We start from the raw sequence: 15422 nt of genomic DNA, 5'->3' as shown, positions 1-15422 counted from the left end.
GTACTATTGATTAATTTGGTGTAAGAGAAAAATATTATTCGTTGGCTGATAAACCATGACTTATAAGTCAAATACGATCGAGCGAACATTGAACCTATTATGTTCACTCAATCGTTCTAATCAGGATAGGTTCACGAGGTTAAGTGAGACCACTTCATAGCGACAACAAGAGTAACATAATCAGGATAGGTTCACGAGGTTAAGTGAGACCACTTCACGGCGACAACAAGAGTAACATAACATAACATAGAAAGCTGTTCCACAGGTTCTTGTGTTTACCGGACCAGGTCACTTGTTTTCTAAGAAACGGAGCGAAACAGTGGTCGCCACACTGAAATGTTGGCCTCCCGAGTCCAACCTCTTCGTTTCGTCGTAAACGATCGTGGATTATTTATTGCTGGCTGGTTTGGTGGGAGAAAAAAATACTGTTCCAGCTTATAATCCACGATCGTATACGAGCGAGCGAACGGGCTGACAAATCTGTGAGTTCTAGATTTCGGTGTGCGTGAGCGATGGCACATAGCTTCAGCCTTCATTTTTAAGTAACGGATTATATTATACTGAAACTGTCAACCTGCTATTCAGCCACCCGCAGAAATTCAAATTAGGAAATATAATAGGATGCGTTCTGAAAGAAAGGGAAAGGGGGAAAGCCGAAAAGTCAATTGGTATGCACTTTTTCAACTTGTTGATAGAAATTGAGAATGCTGACATATCCATCTCATAGTCTCGAAGTGCAAAGGAAAAGGAAAATTACCATTCACAATGCTGGCACATTCTACGTTGACGTCGTATCGCTCAAGATGTGTTTTTTTTTTAAAAAAAAAGGAAAAATGATAGGATCTCTCAACTTGATAATGTGTCTTTTGGTTTGTACAGAAAGAAGTATGCGTATGTAACAGGTGTAGCTATCAAATTCTCAACAGACTACCATTTAAACTAAGCTTTATACGTCCCATTTCACTCTCCAAATCGGTGTAGAGTAACACGGTGGCGAAAACAGCTTCAGCTATGATTTTTTATCATGGAGCAGATTCTCTGACGAAGTTGAAGTTATTTTTTAAATAACTTTGTAGAATAAAATCTCTATAATGTCCTTTTTTTCTTTTTTTTCTTTATTATTCCTCTTTTTTCTTTCTATCTTATTTTCTTCTTGTTTTTTTTCTTATTCTCTCTCTCCCTTATCCTATCTCTCCATCGGGCGTTCCACGCGCTTCTCTGGCATCTCCCAACTGGACGGGACGCGGACACCATCTCGCGCACAGGTTTTCCTCTACGCAGCGGACTCTACTCCATCCCTTCCCGTATCTGAGTTAAATACAATAGTGATCCTTAAACTTGTAGCGTTATGTCACTGAGGTCCACGAACTCTCAAACTCGAAATTTGACCCTCCGAACTTATTAAGTGGTGCACCATAGGTCTATACCCCTTCGGATGCACTGACTAGGATGATCTTTTTTTACAAAAAGCCCCCTGTTGTAGACATGTTCTACCTCCGAACGGCCGTGGCATCCGCAGCTGCCTGTCTCCCTCGCGCGCGGCGGTGTCCGCGGCTGGCCATCTCTCGCGTGCGACGGCGTCCACGACCGTCTGTCTCCCTCGCGTGCGGCGTCCACGGTCGTTCGTCTACCTTGTGATGGCGTCTGCAGGGGCTGGAGGCTCTGTAGGCGGAGGCAGCGGCGGCGGCACGAGCCGAGTGGTGGCGCAAGGCATCGAACGCGCGGGGCGAGTGCTGTCACAGCTGCAGAACATGACTGGGCTCGGACGCTGTACGACTTAACGAAGCAGCGGAACTACGCGACGGACGCCGTGGGCACGTTCCTGAACCGCGCCGAGGGCAAGACGACATTGGGCGCGCGTTGGGAGTGGAGTGGCGTGGGCGAAGTACAACGACGTGGTGCCCGTGGCGACACACGGCGACGTAATGCGCTACAGAGGCGCTCGCGTGACGCCGATGCCGAGGAACAAGCGCTGGTGAAGCCGTGCACGACCACGATAGCGCTGGACCAAATGTTGGCGTTGCTCTCCGGCAGGCAAGCGGGCCTTAAAGAGCTCGTCCTCGTCAACCTTGGACTAGACGTCGGTGACCTTGGCATTGAGCATCGAGTCGAGCAAGATGATGCTGGACTTGACATCGCGGTGCACAATGTTGTTGTTGAAAGGTCCTAATGGCTAGAGGGGGTGAATAGCCTATTAAAAATTTCTACAACAACACTTAGCAACCCAGTTAGACAAATATGAGGCGAAGCTAGTGTTGCGCTAGCCTACAAAAAATGTAAGCCACCCACCACAATTCTAGTTTATATAATCTCTATCCACACAGTAGCTATATCACTACACTAAGTTAGTGTGCTCTCAAAGACTAACTAAAGAGCCACACTAACCAAACTAACAAGCTCTCATGACTAGCTATACTAAAAAGCTTAACAACTAGTTTGCGGTAATGTAAAGAGAGAGTGAGCAAGATGGTTATACCGCCGAGAAGAGGAATGAACCAATCAATCACAAGAATGAATATCAATGAAGACCAATCACCTCAGAATTAAATGATGACATAATGATTTTTTATCAAGGTTCACTTGCTTGCCGACAAGCTAGTCCTCGTTGTGGTGATTCACTCACTTGGAGGTTCACGCGCTAATTGGCATCACACACCAAACCCTCAGTAGGGTGCCGCATAACCAACACAAGATAAGGATCACATAAGCCACGAGTAATTTACTAGAGTACCATTTGACTCTTCACCGGAGAAAGGTCAAGAACCTCTCACAATCACCACGATTGGAGCCAGAGATAATCACCAACCTCTGCTCGACGGTCCTCGCTACTCCAAGGCGTCTAGGTGGCGGCAACCACCAAGAGTAACAAGCGAATCCCGCAACGAAACACGAACACCCAGTGCCTCTAGATGCAAATAATCAAGCAATGCACTTAGATTATCTTCCAATCTCACAAAGATGATGAATCAATGATGGAGATGAGTGGAAGGGCTTTGGCTAAGCTCACAAGGTTGCTATGTCAATGCAAATAGCTAAGAGAGTGAGCTTGAGCCAGCCATGGGGCTTAAATAGAGAGCCCCCACGAATAGAGTCGTTGGCTCTCTGTATCCTGAAAAGTCGGGGCGACCGGATGCAGGACCCCATCGTCCGGTCGCCCGATACTTGCCACGTGTCATCGGCTTTAAACGCTGATCGCCCGATCTCAACGGTCATAGGTGCACTTAAGTTGTGACCAGACGCGCTATAGTGTAGGACCAGAATAGGACCCCAGTGTCTGATTACTTCTAGTAAGGTTCCAGTCGCGACCGAACTCACACAGCATCCGGTCAACACACAGACCAAACCCTCGAGCGCCACGTCATTAGCACCGGACGCGCCAGAGTAGTGTTCGGTCGATTTTGTCAGCCAGCGTCCTATGCAACTCAGAGAGTCCAAAGAGCTCTCTGAGCGACCAAACGGGTCCGATCACACATGACCGAACTCGCTCAGAGTCTGGTCAATCTCTGTTGACTGACCGACGCCTAGGTTTAACCACCGGACGTGTCCAGTCCCACGAGGACAACATTGGGTACACTCTATGAAACCCTGTCTTTTCTATACAGGGCTCTGGTGAAGTTTCGAACCCTTGCTCCCAAGTGCTAAACACAATGTGTATCACCTTTGTGCATGTGTGTTAGCATATTTTCACAAACATTTTCAAGGATGCTAGCACTCCACTAGATCATAAATGCATATGCAATGAGTTAGAGCATTTAGTGGCACTTTGATAACCGTATTTCGATATGAGTTTCACCCCTCTTAATAGTATGGCTATTGAACCTAAATGTGATCACACTCGCTAAGTGTCTTGATCACCGAAATGAAATAGCTCCTACCACTTATACATTTGCCTTGAGCCTTTTATTTTTCTCCTTCTTCTTTTCAAGTCTAAGCACTTGATCATCACCATGGCATCACCATCATCATGTCATGATCTTCATTTGCTTCACCACTTGGAATGTGCTACCTATCTTATGATCACTTTAATAAACTAGGTTAACACTTAGGGTTTCATTAATTCACCAAAATCAAACTAGAGCTTTTAGTTGTGACGGATGTGGCCGACGATGTCCATCTCCGACGTGAACTCGCACTCTAGCTTCTTGTCTAGATCCCACGCAGCACGGAGGCCCATCCTCGGCGAGGACGCGTAGCACGGAGGCCTAGCCAAAGTTCAGGGGCCGAAAAGCGGTGAGCTTCCTAGGCTCCTCGATTCGCGTGAGCTGCCGCTTCCACCTCTTGATGTCGCGGACGACGATTGACGAAGAAGGCTAGTGCCGTGATGAGGACGATAAGCGCGGCGCCCGTGCCAAGGAGGCCCGTGCGGAGATGCAACGAGACATAGCCGCCTGGCTAGGCCGCACACGAGCTTTGGGACATCGTCGGTGGCCTCGACATCCTAGTCATGTCACGCAAGGACGCGCACATGGCGGCCGTAGAATGGGGAGAGGGAGCAATACCCACGGTGCACGGACCGACTCATGAAACGGTCGCGCTCGTCCGCCCCTGCAGGCGCGCTCGCCAGACACGAGGTCGTGGACAAAGCACAGAACAAGGGAAGCTGTTCGCGGAGCTGCTCAGGGACGACATCTTCAGCTCCGACGGTGACTCATGCCATGCGTAGTAGAAGGCCGCTAGCGCGAAGGTGCACTCGGTGTGGTTCCTCTGGTTCTCTGTGGGCACCATCGAGCGGCTGGTGCACCGTGCACGGCGGGCTGGTCTGGCTGCTGGAGACGCTGAGCGAGCAAGGGCACGTGGTGGACATGCAGGGTGCTTTTTGTAAAAATTTATCTTAGTTAGCGCCTGCCAAAGGGATATGGATCTATGGTGTCCCACTTGACAAGTTTAGAGTGTCGAATTTCGAGTTTGGGAGTTCTTGGACCTAAATGGAACAACACTTTAAGTTTAAGGACCGTCAATGTATTATTTCATGGGAGGGAGTGAACCGATCTAGCGTCGGGGCGGGCGATGGTTCTACCGGTATTAGGTGTAGAGATAGGGTAGGACAGAAACCAATGAGGGTCTCCAGACATTCAGGAGCTATTCTATTTATTATTTTTCGCTCGCGCTTTGTTGTTTAAAGCAGACGCTTGTGCAATCGTGGAGACTAGAAACGGGGTGCGGCGTTGCTACGCCTGCCCTGGACACCTCCTCTAGATTTGGACCAGTATTGCAATGGATAGCAGAACATAGAAATATACCAGGAAGACAGTTGACAGTTCACTATTCATACCTAAATGAAGCACAGAGGATCACATTGAAATGAATTTCAGAACTATGTAATATGCTCTTTGAGGGAGTATAAATGTTTTGTTCCTTAACAAAGAGAAGGGATTGTTCAGATAATGATATATTATTGAGATGCAACTTTATTTGTTTATATAAAAGCCTTTGTTCTGATGTCTTGGAGAACCTGCAATTAGTCATGTATGTGAAATGGAAAATGAAAAGGAAGAGCCACGTGTGAAACAACCTGCACCATTTCCATATTACAAGGTATGATTGTAAGATATCGTCAGTATCAGCATTACTATTTTTTTCAGTGGCCCAAGTGTTAGCATTTTGACAACGAAGGGAAAAAGAAAAGACATGCCCATGGAGTGGAGCTAGATATCATATATAGTTCTATTGGAGGCGCAACCACCATAGTGTTCTTCTGCATGAATATTTTTTGCTTCGCAGAGGACATAGGCAGGGAAAATTCATTAACACATGAATCTTAGTGGTTAAAAAAAGTAGATTTAGTGGGAAGGGTGTACATGGACAATTCCTTGAGTACACAACATAAAGATATTCTGACTATGAAACCATATCATAAATTAAGTGCATGGAAATAATCAAGTTACCTGGTTGCTATGGGTAGTGAAGCGAGATCTATTGTGAATTGTAGTAAGCTATGTGAACAGACTTAAGGAGGACAGAAAGAAACTATTAGTAAAAATCGATATAGTATTATCTTTCTTGAGAAAACAAAGGTGTTTTACTTTTATCTGGTTTCAGATACTGCAATACCTGCACGGAACAGCTATCTTTTTGGTGTGTATGTTTGACATGTCTAAATAATCAAGCGATGTCTCTGCATCTGCTGTAAGATATACAAGGTTTTCTTCACCATTTTCAGATGCTCCAAGATAAGGTCCTGGCCACTTTTTTCAATGATCCAATTATCAGCATACAGAGAAATTCTTTGAAGATGGCTGGCCCTTTCTCCACTGCCACCTGTGAACCACAAGTGAACTGGCTTTGGAAATCTCCCATTCACTGGATAGCAGTATACAACCTGCAACTGGCATTAGTTAATGGGTAAAAAAATTCAAGGTAATATTAAATTTTGTGCTTGCAGAAGATATAGAGCAGATTTTTACAACAATATTAATGCAAGCATAACTACTAGTGCCCTTCTCACAAGCTTGCTGTTAAAAAAGTTCAAGAAAGAAATATGGGCATAGAACCTCTAGTTACTACAAATGACATAAGGTGCAGTTTTGTAAACCAATGGTACAGTAGTTTATCCAGCAAGTCTGCACTTTGTAGTCAGTTTATAGCCATTGCACATATACTTCAAATCTGATGATCTTAAGAAGAGGGCATCAGTTGAATTATTATTGGTTACTTAGTTTACCAAATTATAAGATCTTTCAAATACACAGGTTAGTCAGTCGCCTCATATAAACTACTCAGGTGTAGGATCCCTGAAAGAAAACTGACTGGGTCCGGTGCCATCTAGATCATCAATCACTTTATTTGGTCGCATAAGGTCCACAAACTTGAGGTCTGGCAGCATATGAGAAAATTAATACTTGTACTTCAATAGGCTTTCTCGTGCTCTTTCCCTAGAACTATGCTCAACACAGAAAATCTGTAAAACTCCATATAATTGCACTGGGTAGTAACAAAGTTAAGTTATTCTATCAATCATACTAGTTCAAAATAGTGTGGTATGCAGAATTAGCACACTCTCATCAGATTAAACGATGCAACAATGATATTGATGCTTTTGGTGAAAAAAATATTTGGCACCTGGCATGAAGAGCATTTGATAGTAACAAGTTCACCTAGACAAAATGTAGCCTTTCTCAGAATGCATAGGCCATGCGCATTGGATAATTGCAAATGCGTCCGTCAAGTTAGCATCGTCCATTTTGTTGGCACAGGCCTGGTACCGTGCTGCCACCGGTACCCACGTGTCAAGGGAGAAGGTAGTGGATCCGAGGATGTGAGCAAGACATCGACATGGCCAAGGATGCTTGCCATGTTGTTCTAGGGCCGAGGACGTTTGGTCCTAGAGTTGGTTCAGTGAGCAGCTTACCTTGGGGAATTTCAACAAACAACTGCGCTGCATCGTCCATGTCCGGCTGCTGGAGCACTGCCCCGTGCGCTCTGTGGCGTGTGAGGTCGCACAGGCACGGGGAAGCTACGAAGCGCCGGTGGTGCTGGTTGACTACTTTGTCACACTTGACATGCTTGGTGGTAGGTTGGTGGCCCCGCGCTGCTCGGCCCGCTGGACCACCTGCTCGCACCGCGTCTCCCGCCACGCCGCCACCGTGTTGGCGGGCCTCATGCGATGGTGTGGTGGCTAGTGCCTCCTCTTACTCGCACCTCTGCAGCTCCACGTTGGCGTGCCGACGCTCTTTCTCCGCCGCCTTCTGTTCCGCCATCGCCAGTCGATATGTCTTTGTCGTCAGTGGTGCCCGCGAAGAGGAACCCAACTTTGGGCGACAGTGTGTCGAGTTGAGGAACCAGGCACACACCCGTGCCGCGTCGCGCTGGGCTCGTCGGTGGACTGCGCCTGTGCCGGTGGCACGCACTCCTGGTGGCGTTCGCTAGGAGCTACATCCATGTGGCGGCGTGCTCGGCTCACTGCGCCACGCCAGCACTTGCAGTCCGTGGTGGCGGTCATGTACGACTGGCCTAGGCCCTAGGGCCCGTGCCGCGCGGCGCTCGACTCGCCCTTGCCGCCTCGCTGGTGGCCCGCGCCGTGCCGAGCGCGACGGCCCGCCGCACATCCAGGTGGCCTCGCACAGTCCCCGCCCCGCGAGGGCGAGGCAGAACAATTCACGAGCCGAACGGGTGGCGACGATTCGCGAAAGTTCGGGTTTCCAGCTTACTGGGCGACAGACCCGTGATGACTCCGATTGGACAGTGGATATCGCATGAACGCTCGATCCAACGGCTAGCGGGTTAGCGGGTGACGTGGCCCTAGCGGGTGCCCGTGGTTTGGATGCAGGATTCCTATAAGAAGATGACTTGTCGCTGCGGTAGGCGACTAGGCGTATTATCAAGGGAAACTTGATTATCAATTTCTCACTGGCATGAAACGTAGACAATATATGCGTGCACGCGTTGGTTGTTTCACCGCAATCCATCCATATAAGGCCTTGTTTGATGCATTAGTCAGATTTACATCCATCTACATGTGTGTTAAGGGTGTATTGGAGTGTAATTTAAACTAAATTCTACCTCAACACACGTGAATTGATATAAATACGACAATATCAAACAATGCCTAAGTGTGCATGTAATCAGCCAAATAACATTTTGCTGTGAGTGTGTGGTTCATCCTATCTTTTGCTTCACCGCCTTCGTTTTTTCCGACAATTTTGCAGAGTAGATTATAACATCAAAACTGATCGGTAATTATTTAGGATTTAACCAGCCAACAAAAGTATAATCTTCATATTAATGTACCATAGTACTCTCGGATGACTTGTTGCCGGCCGACCGACCGACCGCGAAGAGTATAAATATTTCTCTTCCATCAAGTTATCTCATCCGTATTTACATTTACGGAGCATTTGGGTGACCAGTAGGCAGTAGCGTATTGGCATGTACATCTTCACTTGTGCATTTGGGTGTGCGTACTAATTTCATAGCCAATAAATTATACTATTAACTAACTCTTTTTTAAGGAATATTATCTATTACATCTAAAAATTAACTAACGCTATCGTCTGCCCCGCTCGGTCAAATCCACCGCGCAGACAGTTTATTTCCGGACACGGACGGGTGGATCCTACCCCACATGCAATGCAATGCAATATGGTTTCCAAATCAATCACGTTGCATGCCCACATGCAAAGCAATATACGGTTTCTAGATTTATCACGCAGCCGCTCCTACGTTGTATGCCGCTGGGGGCCTACGCGCTACGACAGGCAAGGATACCGGTGAACAGAGATTTTCCAAACGAGGGACACTGCTTAGAAGATGGAAAGTGCAGACTGAGAGGAAGGAGATGGTGGAGCTATTGAAAAAACACTGAGCATGTTCGCTGGTTGGTTTCTGGATTGATAAGCCTAGCTGGTGCTGGTTTGTTGTGAGAGATAAGCTTAGCTGATGCTGGTTTGTTGTGAGAGAAAAAATATTATTGGCTGACTGATAAACCCTAGCTGAAACCAACGAGTGAACAAGCTGACTAACACGTGAACCCTGCATTGAGCATGTACACCGCTACATTGAAGGCGCCCACGTCGGCTAGGATGCGGGTGATGTTGACGCGGCCGCTGGCGCTTAGAACTCTGGACGCCACGAGGACTGTGGCATTTGAACCTGAAAACGATGTCGACGAGTGGACAATGGCAAGGGAGATGAACGGTGATCTCGATTCTGAACAGCGTAGTAACGAGCTTCACGGAGGCGGGCAAGCAGCGAAGGTCGGTGGGGCTGAGGTACTCGAGGAGGACATGCGGCTTACGGAGAACATCTGCGAGGTCGGCGCCCGACGCGGCTAATGCTGACGATGACTACGGAAGGTTGCCGTTCAACAAGCAGTGTCAGGGACGACCACCACCCCACTTGTCCCATCAACCTGGTAATCCCGTCGCTATATATTTCCAAGTGAAATTCCTGGCTCACTCATAGACCATAGTGGTTGGCCCATACCGATTGCCAACTATGCGAGGCTTGAGAAGCCTAAGAAGGCACAACACAATATTTTTGGAGAACATTACGTTTACATGTCTAATTGGGGTACATCCTCCCCGTATGAGATTTGGAAAAAATCTACACAACCCCCTCAACTATTTAGGATAGACTATTTCACCCCTAAAACTATAAAACCGGATTTTCTACCCTCTGAACATTCTAAAACCGGTTAAATAACCCCCAGACGGTTTTGGACGGTGATTTTGTCTTTTTCTTTTTTATTTATTTTCGCTGAATCTTTGAAAAATTATAGTAAATCACAGAAAAATCATAAAATATAAAATCCAATTTTGTTGGACTTCGCATGAGTAGGTCTACATAATGAATATATAATATAGTATTCTTTAGTATAAAGTTTTGTTGTAGCTTTAGATCTATGCTTTTTTGTAATTAATTAAAACAATTCATAGCTGCAGCTTTTATGGTTCAATTGTGATGAAATTTTTATGGTTGGCTAATTATTGCGTGCTTGAACTATAGTAAAAATTTTATACTCATTGAATCATGTATAACTTAGTTATAAATTTATTTAGGTTTATGCTTGTTAAATATATGCTTTATCTATAACTGACTTATACATGACCCAATGATCATGAATTTTTTACTACAGCTCAAGCATACAATAATTAGTCCACCATAAAAAAATTTACCATAATTGGACCATAGAAGCTGCAGCTATGAATTATTCCAATTAATTATAAAAAAACATAGATCTAAAGTTACATCAAAAACTTTGTACTAAAACATATCATATAATATGTTCACTGTGTAGATCTACTCATGTGGACTCCAACAAAATTAGATTTTCTATTTTATGATTTTTCTGTAATTTACTATGATTTTTTAAAGATTTAGCAGAAAAAAAAGAAGATAAAACCACCTAGCAAAATCACCGTCCAAAACCGTCTGGGGGTTATTTGATCGGTTTTGAAAAGTTTAGACAGTAGAAAATCTGGTTTTATAGTTTGGAGGACGAAGTAGTCCACCCTAAATAGTTGAGGGGTTACGTAGACTTTTTCATAGCTCCAAATAAAAAAGAACAATACAAATCTCCCCTCTGGATATCCTGATAGTTACCGGCCCTACATTGTAGTCAAATTTCAATATATAAAAGATACTAATATTTATCATAGTAAATATATACCATTAAATTCGTAATGAAATATAGTTGCATACTATATTTATATGATGTCACGAGCATTAATATTTTTACCTATACCAGATATATAACCATAAGTTGCACAGGGACACGTGTGTCCCCGTGGCCCATAAAAATACATCTCTTATTTAGATGAGACTTGACCAGCTATATAATTTTATTCGATATGGTTTAGGTTTTTTCTTTCTTTTGCACTAGATCGAGCTCGTCGTTTAGTGCACTTGGCCAAAACATTCAGAGTCAAGGATGCCCCCACACCAACTCCGCACGCGGCCTCCCACATCACCTTCTCCTCCTTCTGCCATACGACTATTGAGGCCGCGTTTAGATCGCAAAAAAATTTGGTCTGACCCAAAAACCTGAACGCTGCAGGTTTTGGTTAAAAACCTGACATCCAATTTTTTTGGGGCTTGCTGTTTTGTTGCCAAAATTTTTGGCCTGACCCAAAACCTGACAGCTGCACCATTAATTGTCTCTCATGCAACATGCAAACACATGCATGCACACAATGCATGCTGTAGCTGCAAACGCATGCATGCTGTTGTCTCTCATGCAACAACATGTATGTTTTATCACAATGACACAACAGATGTATTGAACAATTAATCACGTATAATTCATCCACAAATTGTCGTCAACCATTAACAGTAACCGTACATCTGCAGTACACATACATGTCCTCAAACACACAAAACTGTCAAGAATGGTTTAGCAAAGCATAAGCAATCGAATCACGAAATTCATTCATCAGATCAGACTCATCCTCAACTTCCTCGGGGTCAGGCTGATTGTCAGACGCTTGTCGCGGCACATAGTTATCATCACGGTCACACCTTGCAAAGTGTCTATCCCCTATGCCACCTATCCTAATGAAATTATGTAGAGCACAACATGCAACTATGATTTGGCTTTGTTTATGAGGTGCATAAGAAGGGATCTGATGCAAGATGCGCCACTTCATTTTCAAAACTCCAAATGACATTTCAATGATATTCCTAAGACATGAATGTGCATAATTGAAGGTCTCCTCTTTACCTTGGGGTTCTGGGGCATCTCGATACTCCTGCAGATGGTACTTAGTTCCCTTGTAAGGAGCAAGGTAACCTAGCCGGTTAGGGTACCCGGAGTCCACAAGGTAATATTTCTCTACATCAGCAAAAAAATATTTTACATTCAAGTAGTTGAACAACAAGGAACCAAATGTACTATCAGATAGGTGTGTACCTGCAGGTGGATGTGGAAAGACATGGCTGTATGTTGTTGTTCCATCATTGAATACTCTCATGTCCTGTACAGACCCCGGCCAACCCGCAAAAACAAATATAAATCTCATGTCAAAGTCACAGACAGCCATGACATTTTATGTAGTCATGCCCTTGCGGCACAAGTGCTGCACAAACTTATGATTGGGCACCACACAAGGTACATGAGTTCCATCTATAGCCCCTATGCAGTCCTTGAAGTAGGGATAGAACCTACGGTTTCTCAGTCTAGGATGCATTGTTCTAAATTGTGGGTCGACAGGCTTAATGATGTAAGCAGCAAGCTTCACCATACACTTCAAAACTTTGTGTAACATGTTGGAGATAGTCCCTAGTGACCTCTCAAATCTGTCCTTAGCTTGCCTAACAGATTGTGGTGCCCCAATCATCCAAATAACATCCCTAGAGCCTCAACCGAGGTGGACTTAGTACTAGATTTCAAGCCATATGATTGTACTAAAAGATCATGCAGTCTATGGAACATAGGTGGGCTCATTCTAAACATGCTATAACAGGCCTTGCTATCCCCAAGCTTCCTCTGTACCCATTCCAACCCAGTCATGGTAGGTTGCCTATACTCAGCCCTATTCAAATGCTTGTCAATGTGCAGAGCATACTAGTACATACCATAGATAAAGGCATCATCATCTTCAGCATCCTCTAACTCAGCCATCATCATCTCTTCTAAATCATCCCAAGGGTCTACACAATGGGTTGCTGCTGCTGATACAACATCAACCTGTCAAAACAAATAAGGAGTAAACTCAGTCATGAATCATATTACAAATCAATGTCATGCATGACTACGTTCACTGACATGTGCCAGTCACTCTCACCCATGCATCACATAGTTCAAATGGTCACCATACTTGAAGTTCACCAAACATTACTACATTTAAGTTGTTGAAATAAGAAACATCACAAACATAATTGAAACACACATTCATGCACTACAGACTTAGTTCAAATGACATAGGACATGACTGACATTGTTTTAGGACACCATTATGACATGAACTTCAATTCATAGACGAAATAAGATAAGATGGTCTATGGGTCGACCGGCGCAGCTTGCTCGATGATGATCATCCTTTCTTCAGGGCTGTTGGCAAGGAAGAAGTCCATATCACTTTCATTGTGGATGATGTTGTACAGCCCCCTGAACACTGTTGGAGTCTGTGCACTTATACCCATCTCCTTTGCTATCTGGGTGACCCTGTCTATCTTCTGGCTAAGGGCCGACCGTGAATTATGGTCCTCTTGCTTCCTGTGCTCAAACATGCTCTCCATCAGGCAGAGCCTACGGTTGGCAATTTTATTGTGTGTCCTCGTGTTGTTGTCCATTGCCCTCAGTGCTGGGCTCTTGGACCTCTTGCATGGGCTGGAGGCAGTGGTGCTCGTGCTGCTGGCCCTCTTGTTGCCAATGCTAAGTGGGGTCAGCTGGTCATCCTGCTCATCTGCTGCCTCTTCATTAGAGCTTCCACCATCCAAGTCAATAGTACCACTTTCACCAGCAACAAAGGAGGTGGAGCCATCTACTGTGTTTCCAGTAAATATTTTGTCCATTTGATCTAAGTACTCAGGCAAACCTTTCTTGAACTTCATCAAATTAGATTGCCCCTACAATATGAAATCATTTGTTATGCATTGTTTTACTTAGTAAGTGTTGAAACCCAGAAGAGATAGATAGACCATTTACGTTGGTATTTGCTTTCCACCATGCATTAGTGGCCTCAACAGTTCCATCGTCGCTATGGCCTAAGTCAGAGCCGTAGCAGAGCTTGTTACAAAATGTCCATTAGGCCTTCAGCTACCTTAGCCTACTAGCAATCTGCTCCCTATCATGGACCAAACCTATTGCTGCTTGGTACCTCCTTAAGAGGTCCCTCCACCCAGTCTTGCTCATGACTCCCTTAGTACAATTGCCAATGGCAATTTCATGGCACCATATGTCATAGAAAATCTGAGTGTTCGGTATAGTCCAGTTTGCCTTGTGTTTGATAGCCTAAACGATGCATAACAACACTAGGAATTATGAAAACAAAATGCAACCTAGTTTTTTGTGCAGTTCTGTAACAGGACTTGGTAAATGGCATGTAACAAGTTTTAGTTCACCACATGTACAGAGATTAAAGCATTTGGTAAACACTTAAGCTAGGTTAATCAATATCTATAACTGTTGTAGCTTAAATTTGTATCACAGCAGACCCATAGCACCAGCAACTAAATAATACATATAGCACCTAGACATATGCATGTAACTCAGTAGATCTACTACTAAACAGAAGATCGAGGAGAAAGGGAGTGGCATTTGTACCAGGACTCACGAGGCTTGCGTGTTGTCGTCCTAATTGAAGTTGTCATCAAGAATGGCTAGCCCCGGCCCGCGTACACGCGCACTGTGGCCCCTGCGATGGCTGGACGTGCTTCCCCATGGATGAGACAGAGGAAGGATGAAGCCTCCTCCAACAGATGTTCCACCCATGCCTGCTCCTTGTCCTCCTCCACCGACAATGCCAGTGTTCGACTAGAGGTTGCGCGCAATGTTGCGGGAAGGCACGCAGATGGGGGTGGGAGCCATGGGGGGACCTCATTGTCCCCCCAAATGTAGCCCGCGTAGGCCTGCATCTGCATCCAATCCTCACCGACATTGAGATCTAGTGACTCCAACCCTAGCCGGGACTGGCTGAAGCTGCTGGAACCTGAGAAGGTTTGCGCTGCGTCGGGGAAGAGGCCACTACTGCCGGCATGGCACCAGGGATTAGCGGGCGCCAAGAAATCCTTGGTGCGCGCGTCGTTGCCGTGGCCAGCGCCGTCGATGCCATGGTCACCATTATAGCCGGCGCCATTCATGTCATCGCCGTCGTGTCCTTCCATCATCGAACACGCGAAGGTGGTCCTCGATCCGGACTCCAACGGTGTGGACCTAGCGGCGGAGCTCATGGATCTACGCGGCGGCAGTGGGATGGTAGGAGACCGGTGGCGGTGGGAGGGAGTGACCGGTGGCGGCAGGCTAGGGTTCGAGAGTGGATGAGAGT

At 45.5% G+C, this 15422-nt stretch overlaps 1 pseudogene; it reads right to left on the bottom strand.

The window, feature by feature from the left end:
- Positions 1 to 11819: 11819 nt before the first annotated feature.
- LOC136492327 (uncharacterized) lies at positions 11820 to 15261 on the bottom strand (annotated as a pseudogene).
- Between the last annotated feature and the right edge of the window lie 161 nt (positions 15262 to 15422).

Source organism: Miscanthus floridulus, chromosome 11 (assembly GCF_019320115.1).
Source record: "Miscanthus floridulus cultivar M001 chromosome 11, ASM1932011v1, whole genome shotgun sequence".
Lineage (NCBI taxonomy): Eukaryota > Viridiplantae > Streptophyta > Magnoliopsida > Poales > Poaceae > Miscanthus > Miscanthus floridulus.
This window is presented reverse-complemented; position numbering and strand designations above follow the sequence as displayed.